Source organism: Oreochromis niloticus, linkage group LG15, assembly GCF_001858045.2.
Source record: "Oreochromis niloticus isolate F11D_XX linkage group LG15, O_niloticus_UMD_NMBU, whole genome shotgun sequence".
NCBI classification, from domain to species: domain Eukaryota; kingdom Metazoa; phylum Chordata; class Actinopteri; order Cichliformes; family Cichlidae; genus Oreochromis; species Oreochromis niloticus.
Window position 1 is genome coordinate 32,022,316 of NC_031980.2, and position 13,100 is coordinate 32,035,415.

General features: G+C 39.2%; 1 long non-coding RNA gene across 1 annotated transcript; it reads left to right on the forward strand.

Moving 5' to 3' along the window:
- Positions 1–2,480: 2,480 nt before the first annotated feature.
- LOC109194911 (uncharacterized) lies at positions 2,481–6,389 on the forward strand. The gene is made up of 3 exons (XR_002056660.2): positions 2,481–2,551; positions 3,107–3,185; positions 3,644–6,389. It is a non-coding gene; the product is annotated as an uncharacterized LOC109194911 (long non-coding RNA).
- The last annotated feature ends 6,711 nt before the right edge of the window (positions 6,390–13,100 follow it).

Sequence of the window (13,100 nt, forward strand, 5' to 3'; positions counted from 1 at the left end):
TGTTGCTACAAGCAACTAAATCAAATTAATGACATTGTGTTATGGGTCAACACTTGTGGAAGCAAAAGAAGTACCTGTGTGCATGTGGCTTTTTTCACTTTGTAACTTGAAAGATACTCACTTAGATTTACTTTTATCATACAGATGAAATTAATTTCACTGCGTTAAATGTGTGCCTTTAAAGTCTGAGTCAGATTTAAAATGCTACGCAGTGAGCAAAAGTCACCTTTATGCTACATTTCATGAATCCATCTTCAAACAAGAGCTGAGTTCAAATAGAAACTTTTTTGTTGATATGTGACACACATAGGCCTAAAGTGTTATTACGTCATGACAGTACTGTGTAAACCTCATGGCGTGTCTGCACACTGAACTTACACAGCTTCTTTGCAGTGACTTGGCCAGTATGATATTTACACGGTGGCTCAGAACAGAGCATAAATCAGCTTTTTCCCCCAAATATTCCAAATTCCTTTACAGATACTGAAATTGTTAATAGACCTCTCTGGATTGAATCATACTTGTTATTAGTCTCTGGCTCTCTTCCACAGCATGTCTTTTATCCTGTCTTCCTTTTGTCACCCCAACCGGTTGCGAGAGATGACAGAGGTTTCTTCCTGTTAAAAGGGAGTTTTTCCTTCCCACTGTCGCCAAAGTGCTTGCTCATAGGGGGTCATATGATTGTTGGGTGTTTCTCTGTATGTATTATTGTAGGGTCTACCTTACAATAAAAAGCCCTTTGAGGCAACTGTTGATGTAATTTGGCGCTGTATAAACAAAATTGAATTGAATTGAATTGAAATATTGGAATATCTTCAATATCTGTAAAAGTATAAAAGCCACTTCATTAATTACACGTTGCTAGTACTTGGTTAGACCCCCTTTTGTCTTCACACCTGCTTTAATTCTAATAGATTCAACACAATGCTCAAGGATTTTGGTTCATATTGACATGACAGCATCGCACAGTTGCTGCAGATTTGTCACCTAAACATCCACGACGTGAATCTGCTGTCCCACCACATCCCAGAAAGGGCTCTACTGGATTGAGATCTAATGGCCATGGAGTCTATTTGAGTATAATGAACTCACTGTTATGTTCAAGAAAACAGTGTGAGATTATTTGAGCTTTGTGACGTGATGCATTATCCTGCTGGAAGCAGCCATCAGAAGAAGGTTGCACTGTGTGAGTGCACTAAAGGGACTGACGTGGTCAGTAATAATATTCAGGTGTAGGCTGTGGGGTTTAAATAAAGTCTAAAGTGTGCCAAGAAAATAGCCCACACATCAAGGCCACAGGCATGAACTGTTGAGGTTAACTGATACAAGGCAGGTAGGATCCACATTTTCATGGTGTTTAGCTATGCCAAATACTGACCCTACCCTCTGAATGAACAGTGGCCATAAACAGTGATGGGAAACGCACCATCAAAAAGAGCAGATTCAGACCAAAACCTGAGCTATAAATGTTTCTCAAGGACTCAAAGGAGTGCTGGTCATTTACTTTCCCTGTAAAGATTTTTAAAACAAGTCAGAATTTAAACCGTCAACTTTCGTCACAGTTCCTGGAAATATGTTTTCTTGTGGGAAAGGAAAAATTAAAGAGGCACTGGGGAGGGATGTGTATCATCATTTGGGATTTCATCTGTAGTGTCAAAACCAAAGATCAGTTTAGCATGTTTACAAATATTTTTGACCATTTCTTAAGATGGAGACTCACGTGTATCTACGTGTGTGTGTTAATCACAAAATAAATTTCCCTTCAGTCTTATTTACGCAGCATTAAACCACATTGCATGTTATTCTCAAGGCACTTTACATAAGCAGAAACCCCCAACAGTCCAATATAGAATAGCACAGAAAGGAAAAGACTTGAACAGACAGAACCAGACAGGATGGGTGGCCATCAGTTAAAACAGCTGAACTGAGACTAGAAGACATAATTACAGCTTACATAATGAAAATGTAGACATTCCTCAACTCTCTCCACCATAATCCTCATGGACCATCTCAAATAATCAATGAAAATCTAATCTAATGTATTTAATTTACTTGAAGTTGAACTGTCTATTGTATCACTTATTTATCACTTTTCCAGTTAAACATTTCCCTGATTTTCATGATTTATAAGATCATCATTTTGACAGCTGCTGTGTACACCATGTAGTGTACGGATAATGTGTCCTCTTGGGTTGTAGTAATTAAATATTTTTTGTAGTCTGCAATTAATGATGCAAAAATGTAGCCAGTTGGCGACCTGTCATGGGTCTGTGTCTGTGGCCCTGTGGTAGCTGGGATAGGCTCCACCCACACCTCAGTGACGCTGAATTGAATAAGTGGGAGAAATTGGATGGATGGAAAAATATTCTTAAATCTCCAAACTTGACATGAGTCCATGTTTGTCTCATCATCTTTATCTTATTGACAGGGACAACAGCTCTGTTTATATGGAGGCTCTTCCCTTGATTAGCCTTTGTTTACTTACCCATAAAGCCTGACGTCAGAACCCAGGATAGCCCTTCCTCTCGAGGGACAGCCACGCTGATGAACTGTGAGAAGCTGACACGATTAAAAACATATTGTAATATCATTTCTGTGTTTGCTTTTCCAGATTTTTATAATATAAATAACATTATAAACTGAAATTAAGACGAACAAAACTTCGGCTTGTGGGACACGAAAGCAAAGGGGGAGATCTGACAGACAGCCAAAGAAGTACTTGTGTGCATGTTCACAGCGAAAAAATATTTATTGCAAAACAGAGAAAGATGACTAGGCCTCAGTTGTATAATTAATACATTATTTTTGCAGTATATAAGCAATAAACAAATGTTTATTACAGTATAGCCTAGGTGTGTGTGTAGCTGAACATTTTTATTAACAACTACTTTATAGTTCATGTTATTGCTGCTTTTCATTCTTTTGCAGATGTAATGCTGAAGCTAAATTTGCCTTGTGTTCACACACAGCAGATGTTTAAGCCCTCTTTCCCCTTTCCGTGAGCCATACAGGCATAAAAGTGCACCAGCAAAGCACTGAAAGCATGGATAATGTGCATTCTGGGGTCAGACACCAGCTTTAATTGTTACCCTTTTATTTTTCCCAGGGAAGTGGGCTGAAGCTATACAAACTCACACAGAGGGCGGATAGTGCCGAACATTAACTGAACACAATTGATGGAAACGGTAAAGATTCAAAATTGCTGCCAGTGCACTGTTTGTACCACGCTGAGCCTACAGAAAAATGACTAACACTATTTACTAAACAAAAAAACAAAAAAAAAAGTTTTAAAAATTCAGCCGTGCAACGTGTTTGTCATGCAAAATGTTTTCTAATTTGACGCAGTTTATGTCTCGAACAGCATCAAATGTGGCAAAGATGCACACATTTATCACAGCTATACTCTCACCCATCAGGATGTTAGCCTGATAATTAAATGCCTTTGCTCATATATTATTTTTAACATTACATTTTCTAGCTTGCTTATATAATTGGGAATGAGTAAACAGAAGTGACTCTGCATCAATAATCTCACTGACCTAATGACCTCAAGCAAATAATGGGACCAATAAACAATGAAGCAGTTCTGTTTCTACACACTCACTCAAAATTGTTTCTAATGTTTTGCTTTTCTCCCCATCAGCTCTTGTTGACTGCAGAAAGGTCAGCCTAACATCGACCCCTAAAGTCTCAACCAACCACAGCCTGCCTCCTTCCCCTGCAGGGAGTTACACCTCCTCTCAGCAGATCAAATCTCTCCAAACAAGGAATCTCTCCTGGTGCTCCAACAATAAGTCCGAGACACGGCAAACCAAATTACTCCCACAATAACATTTACTTCTCAGGCATTTGAAACCTTTATCCAGCTATTGGCTCCGTGCAGCAGAACACGTTCTGCTGTAAAGCAGCACAACAGGAAACGAGAAGTAATGAGGTCAAGAGTAAGAAAGATAGTGACCTGTTAAAACTAATGACAAAAGACAAGGCATTGTGGTGAACAGACAGCAGAGGAGAAGACGTTAAATAAAATATAATCAACAAAACTAATCTTTTAAACCCCCTGAGTTGAGTTTTGTTTCAAAGAAACAAAACTCAACTCAGGCAAAGACTGCAAACTTACCAAACCAAGCAACTACCCAAACATACATAACTGACCTAAGTCTGTTTTGTTTATAAACTAAACACCAAAGAAGAAAATCAAAACCACTAAACCCTAAATTCAAATATTTAATTAAGTACAACTACTTTGTTTTTAAATTAAAGAAAACACACATTCTCCCCCTTCAGCAGGAAGTGGTGGTGCGGTCCAATTATCGCTCTTTGTGTTTAATGGTTTCAAACCCTGGCCACCACCTTTTGTCTGCCAACTCCCTGGATCACGGCAGGTAAGAAGTAAAAGAAACAAAGGTTAGTCAAAAATCAAAGTAATGAACTGGTATGAATACATAAGTAAACTAAATGTGCGCGCTTACAAATAGAACAAATGTATCCAAACCAATCAATAAACTTATTGGAAACTAAAGTGTGTTATTGTGTTCAAACAAAGAAATGAAAATACACAAGAGTTACCGACTTCAGAGTGTAGCCATGGGTTTGGCCATCACAATTTCCAATAAATATATTTGAAAGAATATACTCGATTACTTTTTTTAAACTTTTGCTAAAGATGTAAAAAAGCCAACCATGCAAAGAAGTATTGACAATTAAAGCAATCCATCCATTCTCTGCCGCTTATCCTTTTCAGGGTTGCAGGGGGGCCTGGAGCCTATCCCAGCTGTCTTAGGTATTCAGGATACAGTCTGTTGCAGGGCTAACACATAGAGGCAGACAACCACTCACACCTATAATGAGTTGCCAATTACCCTAACCCCAAGTGCATGTCTTTGAAATGTGGGAGTGCCCAGAGAGAACATGCAAACTCCAAACAGAAAGACCCTGGCCCAATGGTGGAGTTGAACTCAGGACCGACTTGCTGTGAGGTAGCAGCGCTAAACACCGTGCAACAAAGCAAAGTGACAGCTTTGAGTGATACTATACAAGGCTGATTTAAACAGCTGCAGCTGTTTGGACGTTAAAATATTTTAATTACTTTGTATAGCAATACAATTTTTACATAACAGATCAATGTCCCGATCATTGTCTACATTTATCACTGTTTGCTAGAGATAATAGAGAGAAAACGGAGGAAAACCCCAACATTCAGTGACTCCCTATGAGCAAGTGGTTTGGCAAAGGTGAGAAGGAAAAGCTCGCTTTTAACAGGAAGAAACCTCCAGCAGAACCAGGCCATCTGTCACAACCGGTCGGAGGTAAGTAGTTAAAGACAGAACAAAGACATGCTTTGGATGAAAGTTAAACAGATTTCCTATTCCTAATCTTGTGGCAGCTGAACTGAATCTTTGTTTTAGAGAAGCAGGATGATTACCTGTCATATTTACCTTAGCTTGAAAATATTCAAATGATTGATGCCAAGATACTTATGATCTCTCGTTGGATAATAGTCCTGTCCAAACAAGAGCCGCAGGGCCACCTTCATCAAATAAACCACTTGCATTTTATTTGCATGTTATCTGTTGTCCTGACTACTGGCGCTGGGGAAACCGGTTTTATATCCACATTAACTTGAATGCACATAAAGTTATGTCTTACATTGCTTCCACCTGTGCACACGAGAGGTTGTTTTATGGCCACTTTAAGAAAAGAATTGTTTTGGCTAAGTGTCGACAGCTGTTTAGCTTTCAGTTTTTGTTTTTGCATGCATGTCTTTCATATTTTATGTTTGCAGTGTCCTGTTTTACTGCATGGATAACTTTCACGCCTTTCCTCAACCAGCTTTCTCTATGGTGTCATCATCGATCGAGGTGTACACATTTGGAAATGTCCTATATGTGATCAGCTCAACAGAAACTTTAAGTACTGACTATATTCATACTAGAGGAAATAATGTGCATCCAGGAAGTGTGTATTGTGGTTCCATCTCTGAATAGAAACTTGAACTGTGAAGAAGTACATCACTTTTGTTGTTAGGACCTTAAATCCCCTCCAACCCTTTAATAAATGTTCTTGTTTTTGTGCCGTGTTCAACAGCAGACACGGGCTAAAGTCACATGATTTCAGTTCATAATCTTTTATTCACATGACAACCTCTTCCCTCCGGTGTAAACGAGTTTAAATGCTTTGTTCGGTGTCTCAGCTGCACGGTATCAGAAGATTTGATTTACTTTGATAGAATTAAACTATTCGGTTGTGTTTATGTATATATTCATATCAAATTGTCCAGGAATAAAAACCCTCAGCTGGATTCATCCTTAAATATGTCAAACAAACGCTGTGTACGTTTGAACCCTGTAACAGCAGAGAAGTGACTGCAGTTGAAAACCTGTGTTTACCTCAAGTCTCCTCCTCCTTCTATACATTTCAAAAACATCCAGGATATCTGACACTAAGCTCCGCCACACCTCCTTTTTCTTGGTGTTTTGCTCTTGTGGGACATAATGTTCTTTTGGCCTGAAAAGCGAGATGATTGGGCAACACTTTCAAGTCAAACTCACTAGTCACCAGCTCACAGTGACCGTTGTTTTCCTACTCTGCAGCTCTGAGAGAGCTACAGCATGTGCTAATCTTGCTCATTCCTGAGCTCTGCTTTCATGTTCGTTACATTATAGAGACCTGGCAGACAACCAACTCTACCAGTCAAACAACCGAGCCACGTGCACTGTAGTACAGGACGGGGCAGGAAGGGGGAAACATGCATACGTCTGTGTGTAAGTGTATAACATGCAGGGAATGGATTCAGGAGCAGCCTGAGCTGACTGCCTTGAAGTGGTCCAAATTATGACACACAAAATGAGTTTTTATTTTATCAGATTACCTAAAATTCTGAATTTCAGTTCATGTTCGATGAAAATGTAAATACAGTGGACTAAGAAGGCACCGTCAAAAAAGCTTAAAACAGGGCAGCTGTTACAACACGCTTCCTCACAATAATAATAATAATGTACTATTATTTATTTAGGACCCTTATTACATTTTATTCATTTATCATGCATTATCTTTTTTTAATATAAAGACATAGTTACACATTACTGTGTGAATGTGTAAATATAATCCTGGGGTGAAATGAGCCAGAGTCTCAGTCTTTCGAGAACAGAAAGCTAAATGAAAACACATTAATGTGGTTCCAGTGATAAATGGAGAAACTAACGTAGTGTTGCCACAGTTGCTGATCGTGCATCCTCAGATCATCACCTTTTCCTCTACGTTTGATAAGAATCCAGCTGTGGCTTGTGGTGACGGCACTTAAAGGTACTGCAGATTGATTTAATTATTTGTTAAAATTCATCACGTCAGGCATTTTGGACTCTGTGTGCAGCCTCCATTGTCCAGGCAGAGATTCCCCAACAAACAGCATCAGAGTGCCAAAACAAAGGGAGACAGATCATAAGCACAACAAAGCAACAAATAGATTTCATGGAACTCTGGGTTACAGCTGGAGGCGGGGTAAGCAGAAACAAAGCTGTCCTTATTGCTCAATGTCTGGGGATGTTGTTTGTTCCTACTCGGGATTTTTCCCCTTCTAGAATATTTTGGGGAGCAGCTTGGCGTGCGGCCTCTGCTGCCTGCTCTCTGACCCCTCTGACGTTACACTGATTTCCGTGAAGTCAGGGGAGCTGCAAGGTGATCCTCTCCTCTCCTCACAGTCCACAAGGTGCTGATCTGAACCAGGCCTGGTGTCCTGATGTCAAATCGCCTGGCATTCATGACACACAGTTCAGTTAGCACAGGACAGAACTGGTATGGTAGTCCAGAATGGTAAATGGACTGGTTCTTATATAGCACTTTTCTAGTCTAACTGAGCACTTACAATGCACAAACACTTTTATCTTTGCTCTTTCTATGTATGCTTTCTATCTACCATTCACACACATTCATACTTTGATTGATGTATTGGAGAGCAACTTGGGGTCAGTATCTTGCACAAAAAGTTTAAAACCCTGAAACTTCTGTGCATGAGGCAACATAGAAATCCAACCATATCAAGTATAATTTTAATGAGGTTTCATTGCTGTATTTCCTTGTAAAAAGGCATCTGTCTAGCAAGCGGGATGAAAGTTTAACTAATGAACTCGGTTGACTTCAGCCACAAAGCCCTTATAGCAGTAACATGTGGACTTTGTTCTGTATTACTGTATCAGTTCAACAGAAATAAATTCAGATGGTAAAATGATCACCCAGACTGAGTGTTGTAGTCATAATTTACAGATACAGCTGGCTATGCTTTAAAAGTGACCTCTTGAACTTGCTACAGTGCATAATTACACTCCTGTGAAGCATGAGATTACTGTTAACAAACTCAACTCCACCTAAAAAAGTGTAGCCCAATTATCTTGCCACAGTTGGCCTATTGTACTATTGTAGATCACACATTTGGTCTTTTCAGTGTTATAGCTGATAGAAACCAAGGCAACATTCCTATTTAATCTTTCCTGCTGAAAAAAAACAAACTTCTGTGATACCTCAGTCAACATTATCAAAAGAATGTTTTCAGCTAGTTCGTTTCCTCTTTGGCGTTATGTTGGCAGAGCTGTAGACTGTTTTGCTGTTGTTGTTTTTAGTAAGGAGATTTTTGCTCTTAGCCTTGCGAGATCAATCTCAAATCTTTCTAGACAGCAAAACACTAAAGACAAAACATGCTTTATTATTTTGCCATGAACAAACCTCAACACTCAAACACCCAGCAACTTCCCTGTAGTCAGCAAAAAGCCAAGCCTGAGGATGTCCTCTAAAACAACCCGATGATGTGTCCTCCCCCCTTGAAATGCCCGGGCGCTGGAGGAAAAACAGCTCTAGCTTGTTTTGGTTTGTCTGCCACCGTTTCATCTGGAGTTGCTGTGATCTCTTTGGAATGTGAAGTAGGTCAATGCTGATTTTAAATGTAGCAGAAACAAACCAGGATGACTGACTTCCTCCCAGCAACCTTGAAGAAGAACCTTGTTCTCAGCTCAAATGTTTTCCAACTGGATACTTTTTGTTTTCCTTGTTTATCTGCAGAAGAGACATGTGACAGTGAGTCTAAATGTGTCCCGATAAGGCTCACTGATGTCAGGATGAGATCTCAGACAGGTTGGATACAAGAAGGCCCGAAAGAGGAAGTTTGTTATGGAGAGTCCTTGGTCTGTCGACTGTTTGCCAAACAGTGTTTCAAAATGACTCAAAATTATAAACATAAAAAGAAGTATATAAAAGAAAAGCACAGATAAAAACTGCACAGCCCAGCTCAGGCCAAGTAATTATATTTTTTCTTAAATGTCTTTAGTTAGCACATATTTATTGCTAAATGTCGCAGTTGTTCCATCTGGCACATCCTCTGGGAGCTGCCATATTTACAGGATTATTATCTGAACAAGGCCTCGTCTTTCCTTTGTAGCTGTGAATTTAACAAGTAATTAAAGCCTAGAATCAGTCAGTCAGTGGATTCACTGACTGATTCATCCACTATGGATGAATGGCAACATATTAAATGTTAACCGGACTGAAAAGAATGAGCAAATACTCTTAAAATGTGATGACGGCTGTGTTTAGAAGGTCAGGAGCTCAAGATGTAATGTTTTACCCCAAAAACACTTGCTTCACTTTAATAATCCCCAAAGTGTTGAAGGGAAGTTCATCAGCAGCAGAAATTTGAGACGACATGTCCTAAAAAGAGGAACACAGTTTGACATCTGTGGCATCATTGTGTCACATTAACTTCTTCATTCACGCAAAAATCCCATTAGCCGCTTCTCTTTGTGACTCATTGTTACCATTCATTGTGTCATATCGGCACATCTGGGTTTTAAACAAAGATGTTTTTTTATTATTGATATAATTTTAACTCGGGGAACCGGAGGATCTGTGCTGCAAGTCCGACACTCAATATGTAGTTATTAAGTGTTAACCTATTCAGCTAAAATGTCCCCTACAATTAAAATAAATATAGTTTGCATCCTGAGTGCTTATTGGCCAGCGTAGGTGAGGTGAGTTAATATGTGCTTATGGATTGGTGAGTTTGCTGATGCAGGGAGTGTTCCTGATGAGTCAACTGTTTGTGTGTGTCTGGAAGTACGATCCGCAAAGGCATTCAGCAGCCAATCAACAGCGTCTGGACAATAACTGTGACAGTTCACAGTGACTTAGACACAGAAAATATATACTTGTGTAGTAACTAGATGACATAATGACAGTTTGGAAATAAAAGCACATTTTAACTGATAAATTGACACATTTACAATTTACATACTTGTATATTTGAGTTGTTCACTGGATAATACTTTAAAAGAATGTGAAATGGCTGTTTTTTACATACCGAGTAAATCCCTTTGGTCCTTGTTGTGATGTAAATCGTAATGCTATGGCATACAGCAGTGTTTTAGTGCTTCTGTATATCATACACAATGAAAAGACTACTTTTTTTTCTCCATTTTTAAGTGGAGGAACTTGTTGTCCTTGCGCACAGTCCTGTTCTTGTGGCTAAATTATACTCCAGAAACTTTTGACCAGAAAATATGTTTTCCAGGCAAGAGGCACCTCAGCGTTCCCAAAGTGGCGCTGCTGTTTTTACACTCGTGTGATGTTATGCGTGTAAAACAACAAGCTTACATGACATCCTGACAGACGTTTTAGCTCCGTAGAGTTCATTGAAAGTCCAGCACAAACTAAAGCAATCGTTTTCCTCCGGCAAGTCACATAAACACACTCGTGGGTTTGTTTGTTTACTACTTGCGGCACGCAACCACCTTGTGTTGCAGAACATTACTGCCTAGAAATCCAAAATGTAATTAGTGATCGGGAATGTGCTGCTGAGAACCTGTCCCGACTATGGTCAACATCTTTGTTTCCATATGGAGCGTTGTCATTATATTAACCTGTTTAGGGCTTAACAAAGACGTCAGAGGAAACGATCACTTAGTGGTCAAGGCCTTTTTTGTTATTCAGCTTTTTTCCTCCAACTTTGAAAGTGGGAGGTATAAAGGGTATGCACAGATCTCTTGGAATGTATTGCTGACCAAATTATCCTTCAAAAATTCCTCTATTTACTTGTTAATGACGCACTCAAAGCACGACAGCCGGCACGTGGTTAGGATTAACGTTCACATCATCTTTCTGCATCTTGTGTCATTCTCTTTGTCCTTTAGAAGAAATAGCCAAGTTTTTTCTTAATGTTTGCCATTAGTTGTTTTCTGCATCCCTAAGAAAATTCATGATTTCAAGTACAATTCTTTCCAGAGTTTTGCAGGTAGAATTTTTAATTCAGTCAGATCAGGAAACCCAATGTACAAAAAGACCTGTCAGGCATGTTTTGGGGGGGTTTCAGCCTTTTGAGTCCCATCAAATTGGGGCCAAGGGCATGACTTTTAACCTGCATAGTGGCATGCAGGTTAAAATATGTGACTCCACAGGGAGTGTTTCCTTCCAAACCTTTTGGAAAAGTATGACGGGTAACTCAGAACACGTTCAAAGTCACATAATAAGTAAAATTGTACTTGTAAATACTGCAAACAACATAATATCTGAACTATGATTGGCACACGCTGAACCAGATGAGCTGGTTTGATACAGCAGGAGCTGAAAATACTTTTAGTGACTCATCGAGACAAATGGAGAACATCGGCTCGCCTGAAAGAATCACGTTATCCACGATTTCAGGAAAACAGCGGATGGCACTTCTGTTTTCTGTGTAGAAGAGTTTGTTTAAACAAAACCGCGGGATCACCGAGAGGTCACCACAGAACATCAGGAAGACATCTGCATGTCACATGTTTCAAATCATTTCAACCTCAAATACAAAAGGTCATTCTAACTTTTAATTTAAACCGTGTCTCTCTTCTCTTCTGCTTTACATTCTCCATGGATTCATATTTTAAAAGCCAGTTCTGAATAAGTCCATCGAGATTAAGGTGAAAACGTGACTGAATTTATCTGTTTACAAGAATGAAGTTTAAGTTTCCTAATGCTGGAAAAGGTTAAACTGTTAAATTCACAACATTTTCAGAAACACCCTGTTTATATTCAGTGGTGTGTATTACAAGACTTCTGCTAGTAACTTCTTTCATTTACAGCTAGAAGATGTATGCGGCCAGTGCATCTTCTTTTTTTCCCAGCACAAAGTAAAATTGTTCTCTGTGTATTGGAAGGGCTGAAATACATGTTGTGCTTATGGCCTTAACTCTTATTTAAATGAGTGAAATATAATTAAAGACAGGTGTCAAAGCAAAACATATCTGTGTACACAAGCTCGCTCAAACAGAACAAGCGCTGTCTGTGCACACAACTATATTAATATTGCTGCTGTCACGTATCCTGCCTTGCCTGGACTTTGAGCATGTGGTGCAGGGCAACATGAGAGGTGTCTTTTTGTTTAAACTATTGCTTTATCTTCTGCTTTTTCATTAGGATTAGTGCTGAACCTAATCTTTTCATCAACTTGTAAGGTTTTGTCTGACGTTTTGGTAAACTCGTGATTAGAAAATGGTTTTACTTTAATTCTACTTATTTTAAAAGTGTGAAGCTTTTCAGCCACACTCGTATCCTGCATCCACACCCCTCTGAACATCCCTCTGTTCTTAATTGCTGTTTGCAGAAGAAACCCTTGAGAATTTCCTCTGCTTTGGCTTTTAGCCATGATTATAGCTACGCTCGTTCGCTCCAACGTGTTACATGTTTATGTGGTGGAAAAAACAAACCAAAAAAATAAAGCAAGAACTAATTATTCGTAAACAAATTCAAAAGTGAAATCCGCAGTGTGGTGTGACTCCATTTCTATTTTGTGGAGCTCCAAAAGCACCGAGAAAAGTTCGATTGCGTAAGTGCGCAATAGTATAAATGTCACTGGCTGAACTTCAGTCTGTAATTATCATTTTGAATCACGGAGCCTAGCTTGTTTCTCCACTGAACCCTGCCCTTGGCAGTAATATAGTTTTGACTCATGGTGTTGGAGATGCTGTTCCAATTCATTGGCACGCAACATTGCTAAACAGAGGCTCTATTATTTTCCTCAAGAAAAAGAAAAAAAGTTGACATCTTAGCGCACGTACCAGTCAAGGAAACGCTGAAGACAAACA